The sequence below is a fragment of the Chenopodium quinoa genome, unplaced genomic scaffold (genome assembly GCF_001683475.1).
Source record: "Chenopodium quinoa cultivar QQ74 unplaced genomic scaffold, ASM168347v1, whole genome shotgun sequence".
NCBI lineage: Eukaryota > Viridiplantae > Streptophyta > Magnoliopsida > Caryophyllales > Amaranthaceae > Chenopodium > Chenopodium quinoa.
In genome coordinates this window covers 6,567,777-6,592,930 of record NW_018745410.1, presented here as the reverse complement: position 1 = coordinate 6,592,930, position 25,154 = coordinate 6,567,777, and the positions used below count along the sequence as shown (strand labels likewise).

At 33.4% G+C, this 25,154-nt stretch overlaps 1 pseudogene; it reads left to right on the top strand.

Moving 5' to 3' along the window:
* The first annotated feature begins 655 nt into the window (after positions 1–655).
* LOC110713154 lies at positions 656–24,637 on the top strand (annotated as a pseudogene).
* Positions 24,638–25,154: the final 517 nt, after the last annotated feature.

Below are 25,154 nucleotides of genomic sequence, written 5' to 3'. Positions count from 1 at the left end.
AGGCTTTGGGCAAAAAATGATGCACATGGGTTGACACAAATATCAATGAGGAGAGAGATAGAGAGAGTGCAAGTGGGAAAACATGCCAAAATAGTATGGAGAAATCTTTTGGGGACGCCTTAAAAAGGAAAGTGGAGCAAACAATTAGGGACAGAGGGAGTAAAAGGTTTGGTGAAACAACCAAAGAGGCTAATAAGGCAACACCTCAAGATAAGGCTAAAGCCATGGTTTTCTTTCGCCATCACCTCCATGAAGGGCTCAAAAAATGAATATTTAACTGTGAAAGACCGACAAATCCTTTGGAGTAATTAAAGGAAAGGTAGACCACCAAAAAATGTAACAATCTTCCCTCATCACTCTATATTTACTCTTCCATATTTAACACTCCCTAAGTTTTACCTTTAGTAATATGTAATTTTTTTTTTTGAATAGTTTAGTACTCCCTCCGTTTTTAAATACTTGATCCATCTCTCCATGTGCGGAGTTTTAGAAGAAATTGGAGAAAATAATAAAATATAGAGGTAGTGGGATAGTTGAGAAAATAAAAAATTGTAAAAGCAAAAGTAGTGGAAGAATAAGAGGAGAGAGAGTATTATGTTGAGTCCACTAAGTGTGAGAAATGAATTAAATATTGTAAAATTTTACCATAAAAGGAAATGAAGCAAGTATTTAAAAACAGCTGAAAAAGAAAAGTGGAGCAAGTATTTAAAAACGGAGGGAATAATATGTAATTGACTATTGATTGACAGGGCTTTTGGTATTTTCATGGGATAGGTTCTCGAAGACTCGAACCATTAGCACAGATGTACTTTTCTTTTTAAAAAAAAAAATTAATTTAAAAAAAAAAAAAAAAAAAAAAAAAAAACTTAAACCCTCCTCTGTCAAACCGTTATTCAGTGAAGTCAGTTCCCTCCAAGCTGTAAAGCCACCAATTCCATGGCGACCAAAGTCTTGAATCCTCTCCTTACTTCTCTTCCATTGTTACTCACCCGACGAAGATTCAAATTACGCACATTTTGCTGCGGAAATTCTCCTTTGAGACTTGGGACGAAGTGCCTTGAAAGTTTCAAGGAGGAATTCGAGGTTGGAAATCGCTTAACGTCCTTCGAAACTGGTAAAATTGCTCGCTTTGCTAATGGCGCTGTTGTCATGGCTATCAATGAGACCAAGTCCTCTCTACTGTTGCTTCTGCTAAAGGGGATTCTGCTCGTGATTTTCTACCTCTCACTGTAGGTGCCTGTCCCTTTTGTCTGATTATTATTGAATGTCGAAATAACTACAAATTGAAATTAATTATTTGCTTCTTTTATTGTAAAAAAAAAAAAACCAATAAAAGTAACTAATTGTTTATTTTGTTTCCTTAAGGTTGATTACCAGGAAAAGCAGTATGCGCAAGGCGTGATTCCGAACACATTTATGCGGAGAGAGGGTGCTCCGAAAGAGCGCGAACTTTTGTGTGGTCGTTTAATTGATAGACCTATTAGGCCATTGTTTCCTCATGGTTTCTACCATGAGGTTCAGGTATGATTTACTTTCATTTATTAGGCTATTGTACGCAGTGGCGGATCGGATTTTCAATTCAGGGGGACAAAATGCTTAACTTACAAAAAGCTTAACAAAAAATAAAAACAAAAAATAACTCAAACACACAAATTGGTTAATACTTAGTATTAAAATTTCAAAATAAAAAACATACTTAGTCATACAATTCAAAATGATGAAAAAAATTACATTTCTTGAACCAATGAACACTAAAGCGACGGAAACCGGACACTTGTCTTTGAGGAAAGTCATGAGTTTTTGGTTGGCAAGGTTTTTTAAGAATATAACCCCTCCTAACTGCATTTCGTTCATTTGCAGGGTAATCCATTATGTTTATTCTTTTTCCCGGATCATGAGGAAGAAGTTCAACATCGTATACCAAATTTTTCTCCAATGGTACATTACAAGTACTTGAACCACCCATTTCCATATCATCTTCTTGACTTTGAGGGGAGCTTAATGAGGGGGAGTTATTGGACTCATTTTCATGGAGTTTCTTTCTTTTAAACATGAATTGTCGAAGATCGGGTTGTTTTCTAGTAGCCTTGGATTTGTTTGAATTAGGTGAATCATTTGACATTTCCTAATTAAATTGAAAAATATATATCAATTTCCACAATTCACATCATTGCATAGAATGCATACTAATAAAACGGTAAAACCTAAGATTAAAATTGCAATTAAAATTAAAATTCAACAAAGATTGCAATTAAAATTAACAATAATTAAACAAAAATCTGGAAATTAGGGTTAACAATTGTCAATTGGGGATTTCAAATTGGGAATTTCGAATTAGGGTTAGCAAATAGCAAGACATACCATCAGTGACGGACGGCCGAGGCTCGACGGTCACACGGTGGTTGCCTGGTTGCACGCAGCTAGTGAAGAGGCTGCCGATTTGCGAAGACCGAAGTGGTGCTGTGGTGACTTGGTGAACTGGTGAGTGGTGAGGAACTGAGAGCAGCGACGCAGCAGGGCGGTGGTTGCCTGGTTGGTGGAGCAGCGACGCACGCCTCGACGGTCGATCTCAGTGGAGGCAATGGCGAATTGGAGGAGTGAAGACTGAGTGTTGTTGGCTGTTCTTCGTTCTGTAGCAGTGTCGCGTTTTGCTTTTTTTTGGTTTTTTTTCACTTTTTTTTTTTTTTTTTTAATTTTTTTTTTTAAAAATGGGGGGACAGCTGTCCCCCCATGTCACTTAATTGGGTCCGCCACTGATTGTACGTATGTTAGGTGTAAATGTATGATGGCAATGCTATTGAAATTATATGTTATATGGAGCATCATAATATGATTCTATATTTAAATCAACCATGATAGTGTTTATGAGGTATGCCAGAGGTAATGTCTGACAAATAATTACATATAAACTCCCTTTAAAGTTATGTTTTGCACTATCTTCCCGCCACCTCCTTATATGATGAGCAATAATATTTCCACTGCCCTTCAATTCTCTTCTTCGTAGGTAATGTCAAGTGTTCTCTCCTCTGATGGGGAACAAGACCCTGATGTGATGGCAGCTAACGCAACATCTGCTGCCCTTATGTTATCAGATATACCTTGGGGTGGTCCTATTGGAATGATTCGTATTGGGAGGATTAATGGTCAATTTATAATTAATCCTACCATGGATGAGGTAAGAAAATCAGATCTTTTTGATGTATATATTGTAAGTTTTGTTAGCATAGATCTATAAGGATGTTAAGTATGTTTTGCACCATATATACACACACTCTAAGATTACGTTTGAGGATGATTCTGAAGCTTTCCAATCCTTCCTTTATCTGTGTATATGGTGTATATTGATAATGTGTATTGACTTTTAGTACTCTTTTACTTACACAATGGAAAGTAATGTTTGTGAGTGGCACACTAGTTGAATGTCCAATATATTCAAATCTTCTTAGATGGATTGTAAATTGTCTTTTCTAATCTAAGCCTTCACTTAATTTTAAGGGAACTGGGAGCCCCTATTATCTGAATTAGGCCCTCTTACATCTACATGGAATGAACTACTTTAATTAACCTTCTATGCTATACTTCATTACTTCTAATTGGCATATTAGGATTCTCTAAGTAGCTGGTTTATGGTTTGGTTCTAAAATCCTTCAGCTTAGGCTTCAATAAATTTCACTTTAGTGTTTAGCCTAAGGGTTCAAAATTTTGATTTTTAAGACTTCAATCACCTAAACTCATGATTTAAGAGGGTATTTTAGGTAGATATTTTTGCTTCACGTGCTAAACAAATTAACTTTGCTAAATTTATGCTCCACATGCCTAATTTAAGTTTTACTAGGGCAACACCATAGCTAGCCATATCTAGAATCATTTTTGGTTTGGTCTTACATCACAAATTTAGTTATTAGGAGCATAATGAGAGAAAATATATAAGCAAATATTTAAAGTGTATAAATGTCCACACACTATTATTAAGAGTTAGAAAAAAAAATATTTATCATTACTGAGGGCAAATAAGTAAATGAAGTTAGATTGTATAATTGTCCAAACACTATTCATTTTTAAAAAATTGTACATATTAATGAGAGTATATATGTAAATACACATTTTGAAGGGTATAAATGGAATAACACTATAAATAAGAGTAATCTTATACTTTTTATAAGGTAGGGATATGTCTGGTTGTAAACACATTGATTAATAGGGAATATTAAGGTTCCGAATTCGAAAAGCTTGCAGGCTGAATAAACACATATTCACTAATTGTTAATGATTGTCCTACCATTACGTTGGTTATTAAGTCACACTTATTATGACTCCTTATTGCCTAAGAAAGCTCAAAACAAAAAAGGTTGAAAACAAAGTTTACAAAATAATTCTGAAAAATGATAAGAAACTCAAACGTGCTTAAAACATGATATACCTACCCTAAAAAGGGTAGTAAAAACATATAAACCAACTCTGAAATAATTATGATCTAACTAGGACCTACTAAACTAACGGCTAGGTCAGCCCAACTTGCCACCTTCTTTTTTAATCTCCAAGTAAAAGTGAACATGAAGGAAATATATGCAAGTATCACATAAGTTTGCCCTCAAATCTGATTACTTCTTGTAAAAAGTTGACATGATCTCTCTTTTAGTCATCTTGGAATGGAGTTGTTTGATTTGCTTATAGTATTTGAGCTTTGCTCTGTCAAGGAGTTTTTGCATTCACCTATGAGTGAACCATCATATGACATTGAAGTAGAATAGCTATATGTTGGTTTTATATGTCAATTTGCACATGATTTTTGCTATGCCTATAGCTATCAAATTCGTGTAAGATTTTTATGCTGAAATAACTTGGGTTTTGGGTGACTGGTGTATATGTGTTGAATACAGATCTTTATTCTGGCAAGGAATACCTTTGTGTGCAATGGTAGAGATCATATATTCTATGGAGTTTGAAGTCTTTAATTTGCTATATTGCTGTTCCTTGTTCTTTCCTATCTTGACTCACGTAATTAAAATGGACATCAGACCTTGGAATATGCTTAAAAACAAATCCAAGACACTACTTTATATGAACAAGTTGCAAGCTTAGTTAATGTTGAAACCTAGGAATTTGTTTATTAATGGCTTGGCTACCTGGAATATGTATTCTAATGGTTGACATGTCCAAAACTAATAATCGTGGGAGATTGACCAGCATCATAGATGTATGTATAAGTAAATCTTTATTGAAATTGTACCCCCTATGATGGTTCTCTAGTAAATAATTTATTTTGATGAAAACATTTGAGTCTCTGTGATGAACAAATATAGTGGTGGCCTTGCTGTGAAATACTTCAGTTATTTGAGTTGAAATTAATGTTGTAAAAGGCTTCAGGTGCATCAAGGCACTTTGGGTCTTGAAGTGTTAGTCTAAGGTTAAGCCAAGGGCATGTGCCTTGTCAAGGTGACATGCATACAAAGATTTCTATAAATATATAGTAATGTGATGCAAATTGTGTAACTGGGTAACACATTGGTGTAATATTTTTCCCATAGTTATCGAAGTCTTCTTCCTTTGTGAATTGTGATAGAATTCACCATTCTCACGATCCGCTGTCAACGCACTTGGACTGTGAAGCTTTGCCTCTCCATTTTCCTTCACCATTGATTTTCTTTGTGCAATGTGCATATATTGGCATGTTTCTTGTGCCTCATCAACCTCAAGGGAACCTTGCCTTGCATTAGAAGCACTGTGCTTGGGCTCCTAAGAGAGTATATAATCGAGCTTTGTTGCTGAGTGCCTTGGTGCACTTACAATGTTTAGAATTGTTAACTATATTGCCTTGATGTCAATGTTCTGCAGCTGAGCTCGAGCGATCTTAACCTGGTGTATGCCTGCACAAAGGATAAAACCTTGATGATAGATGTGCAAGCTTGCGAAATTTTTGAAAAGATTTAAAGGCTTGCCTGAGGCTTGCGCATCCTGAGGTCAGTTTCAAATTAGCGTTCTTTTATATTGTATGGATAATCAAGAGACTATTGGTGAACCTTGGCTTAAATTCTGCAGGCTGTTAAATATCTTGAGCCTCAAATCCGCTTGGCTTCTAAAGCTGGCAAACAGAAGAAGGAATACAGATTATCTATGATGCCAGAAACTACAATGGAAAAGATTAGGAAGTTGTCAGAATCACGTATTGAAGCTATTTTTTCTGATCCTACTTATGGCAAGGTAAACTTATTACTTTTGTAAATGTTTTCTAGTGAATGTCAGATTCTTGGTTTCATTCAGTGTTTCATAGAAGTAGAAAATTGATCCATCTTTTTTATAATTTTTATGCGTAGTTTGAAAGAGGAGAAGCTTTAGACCAAATCACCCAAGATGTAAAGAAATCCCTTGAAGAAGAATGTGATGAAGAAAGCATACAAGGACTATCCAAGGCAGTAGATACTGTGAGGAAGCAGGTAGTTTGTTTGTCTTGTTATATTCTGCATGGCATTCTTTACTAAGTTAAAATCTTGTAAGGCATACTGGTAAGTTGTTTTTTTTTTTTTTGGGGTTTTTGTTTTGGTTGTAAATCTAAGTCATGAAGTATTTTTCTTGGTGCAGTTAGGCTTACAACCACTATTTCTGCAATTTTCAAAGTCATGAATTTGGTTTACTTTCTTTTATTTTGCTCATAACTCAAGGTCAAGGATGAGCTTGAGACCAGTCTCAGCGCCCTTTTCTCACTTGATTTGTTGACTTTCTTCTGAATGTGGTCTACAGAGAAATACTCCTTGAATCCTCTAATGTAGGCAGTGCATTGTTAAATCTTCTTAATACAGTTGAAAGATGCTGACTCAACATTAGGAGTGCATTAACCATATCAGTAACTATATATTTTGCCAGCGCTAATCTTTTGTCTTTCCCTTTATCTTCCACCTTTTGTGCTCATGGAACATTAATTCCATACATGTGTGAATGTTGGGAATAATAGTTAGAATGATGTCTTGTCAGATTGTTCGAAGAAGAATTCTTAAAGAAGGTGCGAGAGTTGATGGACGGCGCCTTGACGAAGTGAGGCCAGTTTACTGTGAATCTGGTAACTTGCCTGCTTTGCATGGATCTTCCCTCTTCTCACGTGGAGATACTCAGGTTAGTGTATCTATCTATATATTTTCATTGGAAGCAGGACAAAAAATTTGAAATGGGATGAAGTTCTATTCATGTCACTTGCCATGATACAGTACATGTAATAATTCGTATAATATCTTTAGAAACAGGACAAAAAGATTTATATGGGATGCTTTGAAGCTCTATTCATGTCGCTTTGTTAAACTTCAGGTACTATGTACTGTTACTCTTGGAGCACCTGGTGATGCACAACACTTGGAATCTGTAGTGGGCCCTTCAAGTAAACGGTTCATGCTTCATTATAGTTTTCCTCCATTTTCAATCAATGAAGTGGGGAAAAGAGCTGGCCTTAATAGGCGAGAAGTTGGGCATGGTATGGTAGTAATATTTACTGTTTGACTGTGCCTTGTTTGAATTTTCTTCTGACCCTTCGAACTCTAGAGAATGACATGTGACTATAGCGTTTTTGCTAGCCTAGGGCCAGTGGTTTACTATGGAAACAGGCAAGTGCACACTAGAAGCACATAACAAGATTGTAAAGCAGAAAGAAAACTTAGAAGACATTAAACCAGAGAGCATCCAATTAAGAAACCTGCAAGCAAGACAGTGTTAGAGAAAGTACAAGAATAATGAAGTGCATATCAGTCTGCACAGTTTGAGTGTAGTCTAAATTAGAAAAAGGCATAGAAAAAATAAATTAGAATTCACTTTAATTGAGTGTTATATGAAGACATGAGCTAATATATGAAGAAAAGTAAATCACTAGATGGCAAAATCTTAATATATTTTATTTACTTAAATTTTTGTTTTTGCAAACCACATAATTTGTTGGAGGGGGTTCTGGTAATTTACCTTTTTACTAATATGATACCTTCGTGTCATATTAATAATTTTGAAGCCCATTTATTAATATCTACATTTGAAATATAAACCTAGAAACATTATTTTTACTATTTCAACAAAGCAAAGGATAAATAATGTCTATGTTTTCGATTGGTACTTCCACTTGTAATGACACAAATTAAAGAAAAAGGAGAGAGGGAGAGAAGATTTATTGCATTGTGAATATATGAAGGCTAACGAAAGACAAAAAACGAGTCTAATTTTTTAGGTGGGTGGAGTCAATTATTTGTGGGGTTGGATCTATTATAAATGGAAAATTTGCCAAAAATAACACCACCTTTCAGCGTTCTTCCGAGAATAAAACGACCTTTGGATTATTCTAAAATAGAATGACCTTTGATGTATATCTGCCAAAAATAGAACATGACCGACACGTGTCACACAATCATTGGTTAATTTTTTTAACAATTTTTTTTAAAAAAAACCTTAAAATTTCAAAAAAAAAGAAAAAAATTTGGAAAAGAATAGAAAAAAAAAAGAAAATCCCTACCACCGCTGCCACCATCGCTGGCGACTGAAACCCCTTCCCCGTGCCGGCTTAGCCATTTCGCCGGTTATCTGCACCATTAGAAAGTCGAAAACCCCTAAAACCACTTGATCGATTTTGGGGTTTTAGGGTTTTTGCATGGTGGTTCAAAAGGGGGAAGGAGGTGGAGACGGCCGGTAGAGGGGTGAAATGGGTTCGCCGCCACATGGGGGAGAGGGTTTGGTCGGTTGTCGCTGAGGGGAGGGAGAAGGGTTTTAGGTGGAGGAAGGTGGTTCGGGGAGGAAGAAGGTAGGTTTTTTTTTTTTTTTTTTATTTTTTTTTTTTATTTTAGATTTTTTTAAATTTTTTTTATTTAAGTTTGTTTTTTTAAAAACATTATAATAAAAAAAGATGTTAAAATAAAAAAAAATTTAATCGATCACACATGTGACGTGTCAAATGTAACCTGTAGTTACAGGTTTTTTGTTCTATTTTTGGCTGATGTGTGTCAAAGGTCGTTCTATTTTGGAATAATCTAAAGGTTGTTTTATTCTCGGAAGATCGCTGAAAGGTGGTGTTATTTTTGGCAAATTTTCCATTATAAATTGGGCAAACAACGTAGATATGTGAACTTTTATTTGTGTATATGTGGTAAACCAAGGTCAACTTTGAGTCCTTGGTATTTGATTTATAGAGAAATAGCTTATGTGTATATCAACATAATTTAAAGCTATCTTAACAATTCATACGGTGGTTGTGGATGACTTTATTTTAATGCACCATATGAGTCATTTTGTTTATGAAGTTCTAAAAATTTCAAGAATCTTTTGGATGATATAGAATTTGACCACAAAAACAAAGTAACTAATAATCAAATCACACAACTTAAAGAAACTCCTTGGATCTTGAATCCCTTAAATCATTCTTAAATGGGAACACAATAAATAAATAGCTCATTCTTGAATAAAGAGTTTAGTTTGTGTATTACACCTAAAACATAATTAAATGATTAATGCCACAAAGGAGAATTAACTCCTCATACACTCTAATATAACAATAACAATTGTTTCCTTATATAGTATTATTCTTAACTCCTAAAAATGATAAAGTTCTATCAAATAATAATCAACTAATAATGCTTTGCTTGCGTGAATGCCTTAATCCCATAAGAGGGGTCGACTACATGAATCAACACGAGGACTTCCTAGGAGATCACCCATCCTAGTACTACTCAATCATTGTGGTTCATGTCACGTGATATGACGGAATTTTTTTACACTGGGTGTCACTAGCCTACCTAACCTTCCTCCTTCATATTGGGACTCGTAGTGGGTTTGGCGGAGTAAATAATCAACTAATAATAGAAAATAAATTGTTAATTGCTTTGTTACTTTAAGTTAAATTCTAGGTCTTCACATATTTGCATCATTTGGAGTCTAAAGTGTCAAGTATAGTAGGTCTAGATAGTGATCTCTCTATTACTTTAAGTTAGATTTGTTCAGAATCTATAAGATTTTAATGCAAATAGAATCTAATACTCCCTTAATTGGGGAACACATATTCATATTGTCAATGTGTTTCAAAATATAAACAAATTCTATTTAAGGGAATTTAATACACTTTTGACGATATTTATGCATAAATGTGTATTGAAAAGTGATGAATATTAACTTCTTGAATAAACATCAAAGAAGTAAGTCCCATTAAAGAGTTTCAAGAAAAATTCAAAAACCTTGTTCCTAGATTGAAATTATCAAAGTGACGAACAATAGAGAAAAATAAATAAATCGGGTTGCTTTCCTATGTATCCTAAAGGGCTGGCTTCAATTGATCTAACCCATGGCAGTGGTGGATCTAGGCATAGTATGTAACAATAAATTTTAATGGGGTCATTTAATTAAAAATGTAAGCAATTTTTATATATATAAAAAATTAATATGATAAGATATTTTTTTCTTTTTACATTCAAGTAGGGTCAAGGGACCCCTCTAAAAGCCTTGCATCCGCGTCTTACTTATGGTGAATTTAAGGGGGATGGTTATCAATATGGTGAAATGTGTCCATATCAACCCTAGAATGACTTTTACTAAGCTCTTTATACAAGTGCAAAGCTATACAATAATAAATTACATGCAATGTGTACAACTCAAAGCATATCCATACGACACGTGACATTCTTTCAACCCTCCTATTTTGTTTATTGTTCCATGTAATCATAAAAAATATATATATATATATATAAAAGTAGATACATGATTGTACAAAAATTAAACTCTTAATGTTAAGGTTAAACATTATAACTTAAACATTAAGCTATATCTTATTATATGTCAATTATTGCAAACAAAATACATATAACTTATAAGACAACATAATAAATAAATATTATATTAAAGTGTATCGATTATCGAATCATGGATTCTATGCATACTTATTATTATGCTAGTTTTCATTATTAAAGGTTTATATTTGGTGAATTACATAAATTATTAAATCAGATAAAGGACTTAGAATAAATATATCCTATTGATTATTTTATTTTTTGATTTATATATATATATTTTTAATACCTTGCACTTTTGAGTTTATGATAATAATATCTAGCCTTTTCCAAAATGCAACGTTATTCCTTTCATCGTGGATTGGGGTGGGTTAGGGTAAGGGGTTTATAGTTGGTATGTATGTGAAATCAGTATCGAGGTAAATGCTTTACTAGAATGAACTTATGTCTTACACTAAAGGACAATAGGGAAAGTGGAACATCGTGCTTCATGTAAATAACCTCAGGAATGCTTAAACTACTTCATTGAAAGAGTAATTTTATTATTATAGTGGCTTTTTTGGACCTTGTACTCTATAAGAGAAAACCAAAATAACGTGTGGAATTTTTTTTCTTTTATTTTTGTTTGTTATTTTAAAATTTAGGGTATTAAGTGTAAGCCATATTCTAAAGGCTTTGCTACCTTCACATAGTAGGTGATCTAATATGAATTTATTAATGTTTTATTTGATCCCATAACTAGTGTGTGAATTATTAATTTGAGTTGGGGGTTTTATCTTTTTGCATTTGAAAGATGGAGCTGAGATTGTTTCCTTGTAACAATTTTGGAGGTCATTGAATTACCGTAAATTATTAAAGGTTTTTTTTAGATTGTCCTGCATAAAACATTCACTTTAAAAGTAATTGTTGAATCTTTTGAAGACTTTGACTTTGTAACATAATTAAGATGACATTTCTATCTTTTTTCTTGGACGAAATATGTAGTTTTCTCCCTTTTATAGTTTAGTTCCTCACTACTCTTTTGTCCCTGTAGGCAGCAATACAAGTGAAATACATTAATTGTTAAGTCATTATTTATTTGTGATTGTTGTGTAGATAATATGTGAAGAGTTTTCTTACACTTCATCTTTGTTACCATTTGTTGTCTGTCCTTTTCATTTTAGTATATGGAGGGGCTTCATCTTGATCAAGTTGCTTACTTAGCTTCTTTTTGCGTCTGTGTTTTCTTCCTACAGTTGTTTTTCCATCTTTTGTAATTTAACCAATTAATTACACGGTTAATTGTACGTTAAAGACTTTCCTAAAAATTTCTCTAGTTTTACCAAAAGAGATAATGGTATGCAATAAAATGTTATTCATGAATAAAAATTCAGATTATCATGCAAAACAATAAGCCATAATCAAACCATTCTAAATAATTGAATACAAAATCATGCAACTTGCCAATTTTGTTTCACCAAGTCATTTTCGATCTCCCTCTCAACTTGGCCTTCACAATGATGTATTTTATTTTGGTTTTTTATATATTTATCTTATGGTATATTTTTTCTTACTCCATAAGAAAAATTATATAAAAACCAAAATAAATACATCATTATGAAGGCCAAGTTGAGAGGGAGACCGAAAAGATTTGGTTAGGAGTTAGGAAGGATATGAATTATATGGATTTGCATGAGGATGAAACATTGGATCGTTTGGGATGGAAGAGGAAGATTTATGTTGATGACTACGCGTAATAATCAAGTTTGGTTCATGTTAGTCGACCCCACTTATGGGATTAAGGCTTTGATTGATTTATTGACAATTGACAATGATTGGTGAACTGTAATACACCATAAGAAAAATTAGATAAAAACCAAAATAAAATACATCATTGTGAAGGCTAAGTTCTCGAAGGCAATTAGATATGAAAGGGTATAAAAAGTAAGTGATGATAAAGTTGCATCAAGAAAAATAGCAAGCCGTCGGAGATGAAGAGTTTAGTAGAGTTACATAGGGATAGATGGCTAATTGAAAACTACAATTCGAAATCTTTGTGGGTTTAATTACATGCAATTTTGGTTACAAACTAAAGTGAATTATTGATAACTCAAATAAAAAGTGAATGAATGTAAATTAAAGAGAAATGAATGAATTTGAATGATAAAAGAATACAATATATAGTGAAATGAATTGGATTTGAAGAGAAATGAATGTAATTTAATATGAAATGAAAAAAATATAAAAAGATGAAATGAGTGGGATTATATGAAGAGATTTAGAATTGATTGTGAATAAGGAATACTCCGTAATAATTTTTTATTCCTTATGTTTTTATTTTTTTTTAATTATTGACTTTTTTTTAGTTAATATATGGCTTGCAAATTATTTCTTATTGTGTTGAACATTCATAAAAATTAAAGTGTACGGATCAAACCTTTAATTAACCCAACAATTTTTTAAACAATATTTATGCAATGTCATTGCTCATGTGTCAACACCTCATATTAAGGAAGAGGTGACACATGTCAATCACATGTTGTTCCTTTGAATTTTAAAAATAATATAGAATTATAGATTCTCATCTGATTTGCAGATTACTGAACTTTTACAATATATATATATACACAAATACATGTGGAAAGCCAATATCAAATAAGGTGTTAGATTTATCTTATTGCGTATTTTTTTAATAGATATTTTATATTAATAATTTTGACTAATACACAATTACAGATATTTGATCACATGACAAGATCCTAATGTAAGGTGAAGAGACTAACGCCTAAGTCATTGACTAATTGATGTCATGTGCTAGTTTTCTATGTAAGCATTACAATGTGTAGTGATGTAGGTTGTTTTTGTTGTCCTATGCATTTTCATAAACGTAAAAGATTTATGGTGGGTATCTAAGATGTGAAAGGTCAAACTTGGACATTTTAAAACCTTTAGATATTGGCATCCAAATGCATTAGTGAGATGTAAGGAGAGTAGAGAAATACTCTAGCATAGGCAACTAGGCATAGCCATTTCAGCCCCATATATGTATCATTTTGTCTTCTATCAACCAATTGCAATAATCCAGAACATGCTGATTGGAGGCTTTGTTTATTTACTAAAAGGCAAAGTACGGTTGTTTTGTTCAGCAGACATAGTTGATTATGTAGATCTTTCTTGCTGCTTCAGGAAGCTCTATGAATGAGGTTAATATGGGTTTAAAATCTTGGCTTTTGCCTTTAAGGTTTTATTTTATGTTTGTGCCGTAAAATTGATGACATTGTGGGAGACATTGTTGTTTATGAGTAACTTATGATTTTCTTAATATTCTGTTTATGTGTTAAAAATTTATTGAATCTATGGTACATTTATTTATTCTAAATGCTATGGCTTAAAGGCCAATTCTTCAATGTCTCACACAATTGATGGTTTTAAAATATAATTTGTTGTGATGTAGGAACACTTGCTGAGAAAGCTCTTCTTGCTGTATTGCCTCCAGAACATGATTTTCCTTATACAGTGCGTGTAAATTCAGAAGTCATGGCTTCTGATGGCTCCACCTCAATGGCAAGTGTTTGTGGAGGTATTTCTCATACATTATTTGCATCAGTTCCATTCTGTCTAACTTTCCATAATAATATTCCATCCGTTCCATAATAATAGACAGTCAAAATAAGACACTTGCCAATGCACTAGCTTGACCCTAAACATAAATTATTAAAGATTAATAAAATTACAAAAAAGTTGATACAATGAAAGTTTATATAATTATCTAATTTAACATGTATATAATGCTTTTAATTTTTGATTTTTTTTATTATAATTATAATACATTAATAAAAAACCATTGCCAAAGTTAATGTATGGATATTGAAAAAAAGTAAAGTGTGTCAATATTATTATGGAATGGAGGGAGCGACTATTTGGTCTCTAACTTTGTCTTATATCTTGTACATCTAAGTTAAATGCTTTATACTGCATCATTTGTTCTCTTTTTATTCTCGTACATATTTGAAAGGATTTTTATTTTTATTTTTTATTTTATTTTTATACGTCTCCACCCCTCCCCCCCCCCCCATGGAAGGAGCTATAAGGTGGCTGGTGGAGTATGGCACCCTCGAGCCCAATTAGTTGTCTTTTTTATATTTCATTTTCAGCTCCCATACCTATAAGTCAATATTTTAGAGTGTTAAACACGCTTCAGCCTTGTACATGTTTGCAGTGAGTCCCAACCTCCTATGTTCAAACCCAAAATCTTTGGTTGTTTAATATTTTCCCTTTGTTCATACTTCATTCCTTTTTCAGTAATCAACAAGGTATGATCACCGGTCTAAAATCAGACCAAAGACTGCTGAAGGAATATTTTTGATTCTCTATTTATAAAAATATCCGCATAGTAATATGGAAGTTTTGTTTATTATAGAAAGCTACTCCCTCTGTCCCATAATTAAGTGCTTGTTTATCACATAGTACGAATATTAAGGAAAAGTGAGATTCCTTTATTTGTAATTAACGGTAAGTAAATCTGCTAGTACTTTTGCATTTAATGAGAGAGAAAGTGATGGTTTGAAATTTGAATGAATGGGAATTAGGTGAAATGGTACAAATATGGCACTTTTGGGTACAAAAAGGTAGGACAAGTTTTTACAAAGGTAAATTTGTCCAAACTTATATGATAGATTGGCAAGGTTTCAAATGAGTACGGATTTTTGGGACACCTAAAATGGAATATGAGCACTTTATTATGGGACAACCAGAATAATCATTAAATGCATTTTTGATAACCTTATGTTAAATAACTCCCGGTAAGCGAGTAGTAGACTAGTCGCAGGGTAGGTGCAAGGAGGCCTCATTGCTCAAGTAGTCTAACCTCCGAAGCGATATTGAGTATAGAGAAATGGTCTTTTCACCCTTATAAGGCCTATTCCCACTAGGGTTTTCTATCGCTCGAAAATGTAAGAAAGAAATGGGTTAATCCGGTAAAGTATTTAACCTACCTTGTTACCTGTAATGCTTGCTCATCTTTCGGACAATTGTCTTGATGTTCTTATTTGCCGCCTCCACTGCCCCATTCATTTGTGGCCTTTATGGAGAGGACTTGTGGTGTTGAATCTTGTATTTTTCCGGTAAGTCTTTGCATTCTGCTTTAAAATGGGTTCCTTGGTCACTGATTGTCCTCATGGGGGACCCCATAACGACAGAAGATGGTTTTTTCCGGGAACTTTACCACATGCTTTGTAATATTAAGTTCTTCTAAGGATATTGAAGAAAGTTAGTCAATTTAGAGGGTTATATACATAATTTCAAATTAAATACAAATGTGGTCTACTAGACTAGAGAACTAATTGGTTTATTAACACCCCAAGCGATAACTTTCATTTGAATGGCTTACTTATTACTTTCGTTTTTTATAATTATCTTTTGTTTTTAATGTTTTTTCACTAATTATTCCTATTTTTCACTCTATTAAAATTACATAACTTACCTTTACAACTTTTAGAATTTTGTCTTTTTTTTACGACAAACAAAAATTTAGGATAAACTATCTTTTTAAGATAGAATTTATAATTTACACAAGTATAAATTTGTTACTTTAATCATCTAATTTGATGTTATGTTAACCTATTAGTTGTTGGTGTAGTGGTGATTGGGACTACACTTGGTAGGAAGGACCCGTGTTCGATCCCCCGCAACAACAATTGGGAGGGAACTGGAACCTAACCAACCACAATTGGTCTCCGAATCCGGATTAGCCCAAAGGGTGAACCAGGTGGAACACCAAAAAAAAAAAAAAAATCTAATTTGTTATTATGTTTGTGAGTTTGATAGGCAATGCCAAAAGTTACTTAAATTAAAATACAATAAAGTTTATAGTTATAAACAATGATGATCTGAGTGGCAGATCCATTATGGGTATGGGTTCAGTTGAACCTGTACCGGATCCAAAAATAACTGATCGGTTATGTATACATACCAGTGTTGATAATGGGTTATATGAAAAAAAGCACTATGTTTCAGTAAACGTCACTGCCAGCGGTAAGGGAGTCTCTCTTAATACATGTGGTCATGGCATCGAATATGCCCCCTTCCTTTTTTTTTATTGTTTTTTTTTTTTTTTTTTGGTACCTATTTCCCAAACAAACCAAAGCATTAGGCATTGACTACCTCACTTTTATTTGAAGTGATTTTTGTTTTCTATAATCAATTCAAGCAGTTTTTTTATTTCAGATTTTAGGGTTGAATTAGAATAATAATTTACAATTTTACTTGTTGTCAAGAGGCTATGATTTAGGGTTTGATGTAAAATTAGTGTTAATTAGTTTTGAATATGTGAAGAGTATTCTCTTCAATGACTTATGTAAAGAAGTAAAAAAAAAATTGTTCAACAAGATGAGTGATCAACTATGGAATGATATTTAGTCATATGCATTGAGAATTTTTTATTTCTAGTTAAGGATGATGATGTAATAAATATCTTTCAAACATGAAGACTCGTCTAAATTGGATTTTTTTTTTTTTCTTTTTTTTAAAAAAAAAATGTGCACACCCGAATCATGATTTGTAATTTATATTTTAAATTGTACTATTGGATTTTATTATACTCCCTCCGTGTTTTGATAAGTGTTACAATTACCAAATGCGGTTGTGTTTTAATAAGTGTTACATTTCCTTTATTGGCAAAAAACTACATTTTAACATTACGCCATTCTCCTTTCATGGTCCCTACCCAACCCGCTACTTTTTTTTTTTTAATTATTTATTTCTTCTCACATTCATTACTTTTCAATAAACTATTAACCCCATTATCTTTCTTTTACAATTTTTTAATACTCCAACTAGCCCAGTTACCTCTTTTTTTTTTTTTTTTTTTTTTTTTTTTTTTTTAATTTATTTAAGTCAATTAAATTGCCTGAACTATGTACCAATCAAATTGTAACACTTATAAATACATGGAAGGATTATGTTCTTTAGAACCCTAAACCCATTAGGAATTTTTTTTCGGATCCACCACTGTTCTGTTGTAACACTAAACTAATTATTTATGTGCAAGACATTATTAAGTTTACAATTTTTCTATAGAAATATGACCTCTTTCCCTCAAAATCATGGATTTTCCAATGATGCCATCCTCCCCCCCCCCCCTCTCTTTTCTGAATGATACAAGGACAACTTTTCTATGTGAGTGCTCTATGAATTTTCATGGGTTATTATTGATGCATTTGTAGTTCTACTTAAATTCCGTTCTCCTCCCTTCGCTTACTACGTTTTTCTGGTAGGTAGCATGGCTCTGATGGATGCAGGAATTCCTGTAAGAGAACATGTAGCAGGTGTATCTGTAGGCCTTGTTAGTGAGGTTGACCCAATAACTGGCATGATAACGGATTATCGCATTCTGACTGACATTTTGGTGAGACACTTACTTATCATCATTCATCTAATAATGCCTGATATTTGTGGAGTTAATTGAGGTAAAGATTGTGGAAGAAGCCCTCATTCATTATTGCTACACTTGTAATTATGATCCTATAAAGAAAGTTCTTGGGGGGAATGAGGGGGGGGGGGGGGGTTATCATCAAGCATATCATCTTTTAAAGGTCCTAGAAAATTACGCAGAGCATTATTAAAGGTGCCAATGTTTCTTTTTAACCTCAATCCAAATTAAGCTAAACACTCTTATCTTTAATTTTGATTTTCTCATTTCATTCTTCCCAACTTATACAAGAAACCTACATATGTGATTTAGATGGAAGGAGAAAATAATCGAGATTCCAAATTCTAAAGATATGCATCAACTTAGAGTGCTAGAGGACTCTAGTCATTCTAGCAATATGAAACAACTCCTAATTTGTCGCCGACATAATATGTTGTCCACATAAAGGCTAATGAACATTTTTTTTATAGCTTAGATTTCCAAATGTAGGCCACTAAAAGACTAGATGATGCACAAAAGGATTTTTGTTAGTGAGCATAGATATACTCCCTTTGGCCCTTAACATTTACCCTAATTTCCTTTTTAGTCTATCCTTTTTAAATTGCCCCATAATAGTTTTGGTTAGGTGACCACACTTTTATCTTCACAACCACTATCCTTGGTCCCAAAAAAATTCTCTAACATAAATTTCTTCCAACCAAGGTTAGGGGATCACACTTATATCTTCACAACCACTATACTTGGTCCCAAAACTTTTCTCTTTAATAAATTTCTTCCAACCAAAAATAAAAAAGAAAATGACCATAATTCTATGGAGCAAACAAAAGGGGAAGAAGGGAGTATAGTCAAAATGGTAGAAGAGTCCCTGATTATATCCTTTTGCTTATGAATTTTAAGGAAGCACCCAACTTAAACTCAAAAATCAAACTATTTTTACTTAAAATTTCTCTTACGTGGATTTCTTCCGCAGTGGAATTCTAAGAAACAATATCAGCCTTTAGATTTATGTTGACGACTACACAGAATTATCACTTTTGGTTCATGTATCTGACCCCACTTATGGGATTTAGGCTTTGATTGATTGATTGAATATCCCCTTAGTGGAAAATTGTTAGTGGAATGAATTAGAAAATTGATGCTCTTGTGCCTCAGTCTCATTCTAAGCTCTCATTTTAGCCACTAATTTTAATTATGCCTTCACTCTACTATTGATTGATCATTACTATAATAATTTTGGGCTGCTGTTATACGTGAACTATAGTAGGAAATTTGTTGCACACAAGTGCATCACTCAACTTTTAACCATTAACTGTTGCTCATGAACTTTTTAAGATGTGGTCGTGCCACGATGAGCTCTAGTATTTTGAGCCTTCAATAGAATTTTGATTGAGTCCTTATATGCATATAATCGAGCATCATGTAGGGTTTTAATTTAAAGTGTTATGGGAAAGAAGTAAAAATTGATGCTCTTGTGCCTTGGTCTCATTCGCATTCATTTTAGCCACTAATCTTATTTATGCCTTCACTTTACTATTGATTGTATCATTACTGTAATAAACTTGGGCTGCTGTTATAGGTGAACTATAGTAGGAAATTTTGTGCTCACAAATGCATCACATTACTTTTACTCTTTGTCATTCAATGTATTTCATGAACTTTTTAAGAAGTGGTCATGTCACAATGAGCTCTAGTCTTTTGAGCCTATAATTGTGGTTTGATTGAGTCCTTACATGCAGAATTGGAAGCTTCTTATAACAAAGATAAGTGTAGAAACTTCTGTTGTTTCATTTGATTTCATATATAAATGTGAAGATTTGAATTAGCATCAGCGTGATAGACAGTTCTTTTTTCTCATCTATTGTCTGTTATTTAACTACTATTACTGTGGGAGCTGCCAGATATATGTTTTATAGCTCATTAGCTACTTCAGCGCAACTTTTTTTCTAAGGCACCCGTTGCCCGTCCGAGCTAAATCACATACTCTTCAGTTTTTTTATTTTTGTGATTGGCCAGACTATCATAGTGTAATGCTTTCATTGATCAAATTTTTCAGGGGCTGGAAGATCATCTCGGAGATATGGACTTCAAGATATCCGGGACACGTAATGGAATAACAGCAATTCAGTTAGACATAAAACCAGCTGGAATTCCGTTGGATATAATTTGTGAAAGCTTGGACCCTGCTTTTAGAGGCCGTCTCCAGATTCTTGATCATATGCAGCGTGCAATTAATGCACCTCGTACTGAAGATGATAGAAACTCCCCTCGATTAGGTAATTATTGATGACATCCGCACTACTCTGTCACCGTTGTGATGCACCTTTACTAATTCTTGTTACTTTCCTTGCTGCAGCTACCTTGAAGTACCACAATGACTCTATTCGCCGATTGGTTGGACCTTTAGGTGCCCTGAAAAAAAGGATTGAAGAAGAAACAGGTTTATTTATAATCTAATGCGGTTTATTTTGTTGGACCTAGTTTTCGAAAATTTAACTGTGGATCAGCAAATTTCAGTATGAGCATTATTGATCCAAATATGTAAGAACAGGAATTGTGTAAAGCAAACTTTTTTTTAAAAAAAAAAAAAGTGTTCTGTAGGTTATCTATATTTAAACTTCAAATATAAGATTATTGAGATTGGAAAACTAATAACACAATCTACTGCCTGTAATTCTCTGTAACAAGTGCTAATAGTTGCTACATCAATTTTCTTGTCAGGTGCACGGATTTCCGTTGGTGATGGAACACTTACTATAATTGCTAAAAATCAATCTATAATGGAAAAAGCACAGAAGAAGGTGCCCCATCTAGGCTCCTCTGTTTATAATTATAATTATTTTTAAACCCTATTGTTCAGTCCTTTGAGTTGCTTGTAGTTCCATTGTACTCCAATACAAATATTCTTATGATTTGTTGAGTTATAGGAATACTAATTCTCTATTTTCAGATTGAATTTATCATAGGTCGTGATATTGAAGTTGGAAAGGTCTATAAAGGTATTGTAACGTCAATCAAAGAGTATGGTGCTTTTGTGGAATTTAATGGAGGTCAGCAAGGTCTTCTGCACAAGTCTGAGCTGTCTCATGAACCTGTAAGTGAGATTGTTGTGATATCTTTAATTCAAACTTACAACTTATATCCCATTTAATCCCACAACCCAAAAAAAGAAGTAAAAAGGATGGAAAAAAAAGGCTATGAGAGCATGTACTTATTCCTCTTGAACTTCAAAGGAATATTGAAATGGTTGTCACTTTTTCAATGTTAAATTTTTTTTTTTATTTTTTTTTTCCATTGTAATTTTGTTGATTTTCTATTGTAGTCATGACTTGTATCTTTGTAATTTATTTGATTTTTTTTCTTTTCTCAAACTGCTTTAGGTAATAAAGCAAATAGCTTATAATGGTTATTAGTGAAAAAATCATGTGTGCGTGTCTGTGCGTGTGTGTTATACTTTTCAGAGTATGTTTTGGTGGTTCTTCAGTGTTTTTCTTTCCCCTCTTTTTTAGAGAGCAAATTAACAAAAGACAGAATCCAAAACAAATAGCATAGGGACTGCAACTGCCGATTGGTTACTGCTAGTCTCCAAAAATGCTATGCCTTTCCACCTACAATGTTTGTATTAATGGCTAAGATCTCACTTAAGGTGGAAGTTTTTGTTTAACACACTAACTTTGTGCAGGATCAATACCAATTATATGCTCCGAAAAGTAGGTCACAACTTGCTTTGCTAAGTTAACAGTGAGTCTTGTTCACATGTTTTCCTTCACGGTATTTTTGGAGGGATAAGAGAAGAGAGATAGGGATAAGAAGGAAAAGGATCTGAGAATTCTTTTGTTTGTTTAGTGAAATGAGGATAAGGATAAGAAAACTACATATGGGGGGGGGTGTTTATAAGGGATGGGGATAAAAATGAGTCAGTAATAGACTTTTTACCCGTAATAAATAGGGAAAGAGGAGGGGAGAGGAGAAGGTTAAGGGTAAAGTAGTTCTGTAACTTATCCCAATCTGATTCCTAAGCTATACCAATAAAGGGAAATCATCATTTTTATCTTACAACTCCTTATCCCTGTCCCTATCATTGTAAGTGGTTTTATTTCTTCAGAGAAAATTCTTATAATGCATAAAGTGGCCTTGGCTTTGGGCCCAAATTTAGCAGATTGGCTGATGATGATTTAGCTTGTGGGGTTTGGTAAGGAAAGAGATTATGTTGCTTTGGAGGAAAATGCTGTTGAGCATTTGTCTGGAGAGGAATGGATTGAATTTTTTTGTTCTTATCCGCATAGTAGCCATCTAATTGGATTGATATCAAAGGAAACTACTTTCTTAGAAACTAGCTTCTGATAATCTGAAGTAACATTATGAATATAAGAGTTTCACATTTTCCAGTATAAAATATGCTTGCTGATACTGGCGTCATGCTTCTGCCAACACTAACCTACTGACCTTTCTGTATCTTCGTTGGCAGTTATAGTTAAGCAAATTTACTTAATAAAGTAATCTAACTTTTGTCTTTGTAAGAATCACCTTCCTTAATAACGATGAACCTTCTTTCAAATTGAAGAGACCTTTTGCTCTTCCTGACATGTTCCAGCTCATATTTTCCCTCAGAATTTTGCCCTTAATTAGTATTTCTGTGGCCTTATGAAAGTTATGGACGGCATCCAAAAAAGAATCTAAGGTCCAAGTAGTTTACGCTCTTTTTACAGAGCTTGATATTCTCATGCTCAAATTTTTGAACAGAACATCAACATCTTGCTTTACTATATTTCTGAAGTTTACATAATAGTGGCACACAAATTGAAAGAAATAGCAAACAAAGTCGTAAAATTGCCTTTTGTCTATTTTATTTTTGTGTGTTTCATTTGTTCCTATCTATTAAAGTTAAACACCCAATGACAAGTCAAGAGATATCAATTCAGCAAATCTTGCATCAGCAGCATGTGAATAATTAGTAATCCCCTGCTTTAGCACATAATTTCTTTCCAGTTTCAACCATTGGACACGTACAAGCATTTTACAGGACCCTCTAGGCCTCTAAATTGACATTTGCTTAATTTCAACAACATGAAGGTGGTTCTATGTAGTAATCATAGGAGAATTGGGAAATAAGAACATCAAAACTAAATGCATCCATCTCAAATCTAAAGCAATAGATTTATACCATGCCTTTGCACTATAAGTCTCATATATCTGAGATCATTGACAACCCTTGATACTGTGCTGATCAGTTTGGCGGTGGTTTTATTCTCTTCTAGAAGATTTATTTTCAGGTCTCGTTTGTTTTGAGCTGTCAAATCAAGTGACCTTGACCAAATTATGTTTTTAGTTTAGTTTTTGGAGTCTACAGTTCAAGCAGGTCAACTGAATCAGCTAAATGTTTTTAACTTCCCGTGTCTGTTTTTCCCATCAGGTCTCTCGAGTTTCAGATGTAGTGTCTATTGGTCAGCAGCTTTCTTTGATGTGTATAGAGCAGGATGTTCGTGGTAATATTAAACTATCCCTTAAAGCGAATAAGAGCTCTTCTGCTGATAAAGGATTTGCTGGAACAAAAAAAGGTGCATCTCAAGTATGGGCATCAATTGGAGATAAAACTAATGGTCAAGAGAAGAATAGTGGTAAAAAGGACCCAGTTGTAACTAAATATGCAGCTGTTGAAGTCGCAACCTCTGCTGTTTCAGATAGTTCTTTTTTTATTCGAAGTGTTGCAGAGTGTGATGAAGAGGAAGAAAAGTTAGCTACTTTAAGTCAAAATAAGACACTCGGTACTTTTGCTTCCTCTGATCAACTAATTCTAGATCAAAGTGTCAATGACTCTGGTGGAGCAAAATCTGCTAGTCTGAATAAAGTGTGTAAAGATAAGAAGTCGGAATTGGGATCTGGTATTTGTGCAAAAGACCTGAAATTTGGCACAGTAGTCACAGCTAAAGTATATCAAATACGTACACGGGGGTTAGTCCTCGATTTGGGGGGCGGACTTAAAGGAATGTATCGTTACGAGGTATGTTTCCTTTTTACATCTCATCCTTTTCTGAATTGACTCTGTTATAGGAGTTTTGTATTCTCAGGCCTCCATGTCAACTTGAAAAATTTTATGTGTTAGGAGATCTTTTACGAAGTATCAATTATCTTTAATATGATTTAAATTATTGATCTATCATCCAAGAATTATGAGCAAGCTATTCATTAAGAAACTGTATGCATGGATGCTCAAAATTGGTTGCCTATTTTAATGGCTTTTGCAGACTCTGTACACCTGTGACCTGTGTGCTACATTTTGTTGTCATTCTTGTTAACTTTGTAGAATCTGTAGTCACCATTACATTTAATATGCTCTCTTCCCCTCCCTCTCTCAAATTCCCCTTTAAGGTAGGAGATCAATGAGGACACTGCCCTTCAGATTTTAAATATCTTTGTTGTATTCTGTCACTGACTGGAATATTGAGGAAGCTGTTAAAATGGTTTCAATCTCATGTTAACGTGTAATTATGTTTCTTATTGCCTATCCTGCCATTTCAGTCTGGAAGGTAATGGTCCCTCTATTCCAAGATAAATGCTTCACTTAGGGCCTGTTCTCATGCGTTTATTTTCAGTTCAATTCAGCTCTAATCAGTTCAGTTCAGCTCTTATCAGTTCAGTTCAGTTTAGCTCTAGTCAGTTCATTTCAGTTTATGTCTAATGATATTGCTAATGATATAAAGCCAAATTTCATTCTTTTAAGCTCTTATTACAACAACGAATACACATTTTTACTGTTAAACTCATTGACAAAATGAGAGTACTACACAACTTAAACTAATTTTATTTTTTAATTAAATAGTATATGTTTTTAAAATGTTTTGGGGTTTCATGTTATTACTATATTTTCCATAAATGTTTTAATTATATAGTATATTTTTCTTAAATATTTTAATATGTATATTTGTATATACACATATGTATAATAATAAATAATCAAAGAACACTAATCCGTAGTTAAAAATCACTAATTAATAAAGTGAGTTCAGTTCAGC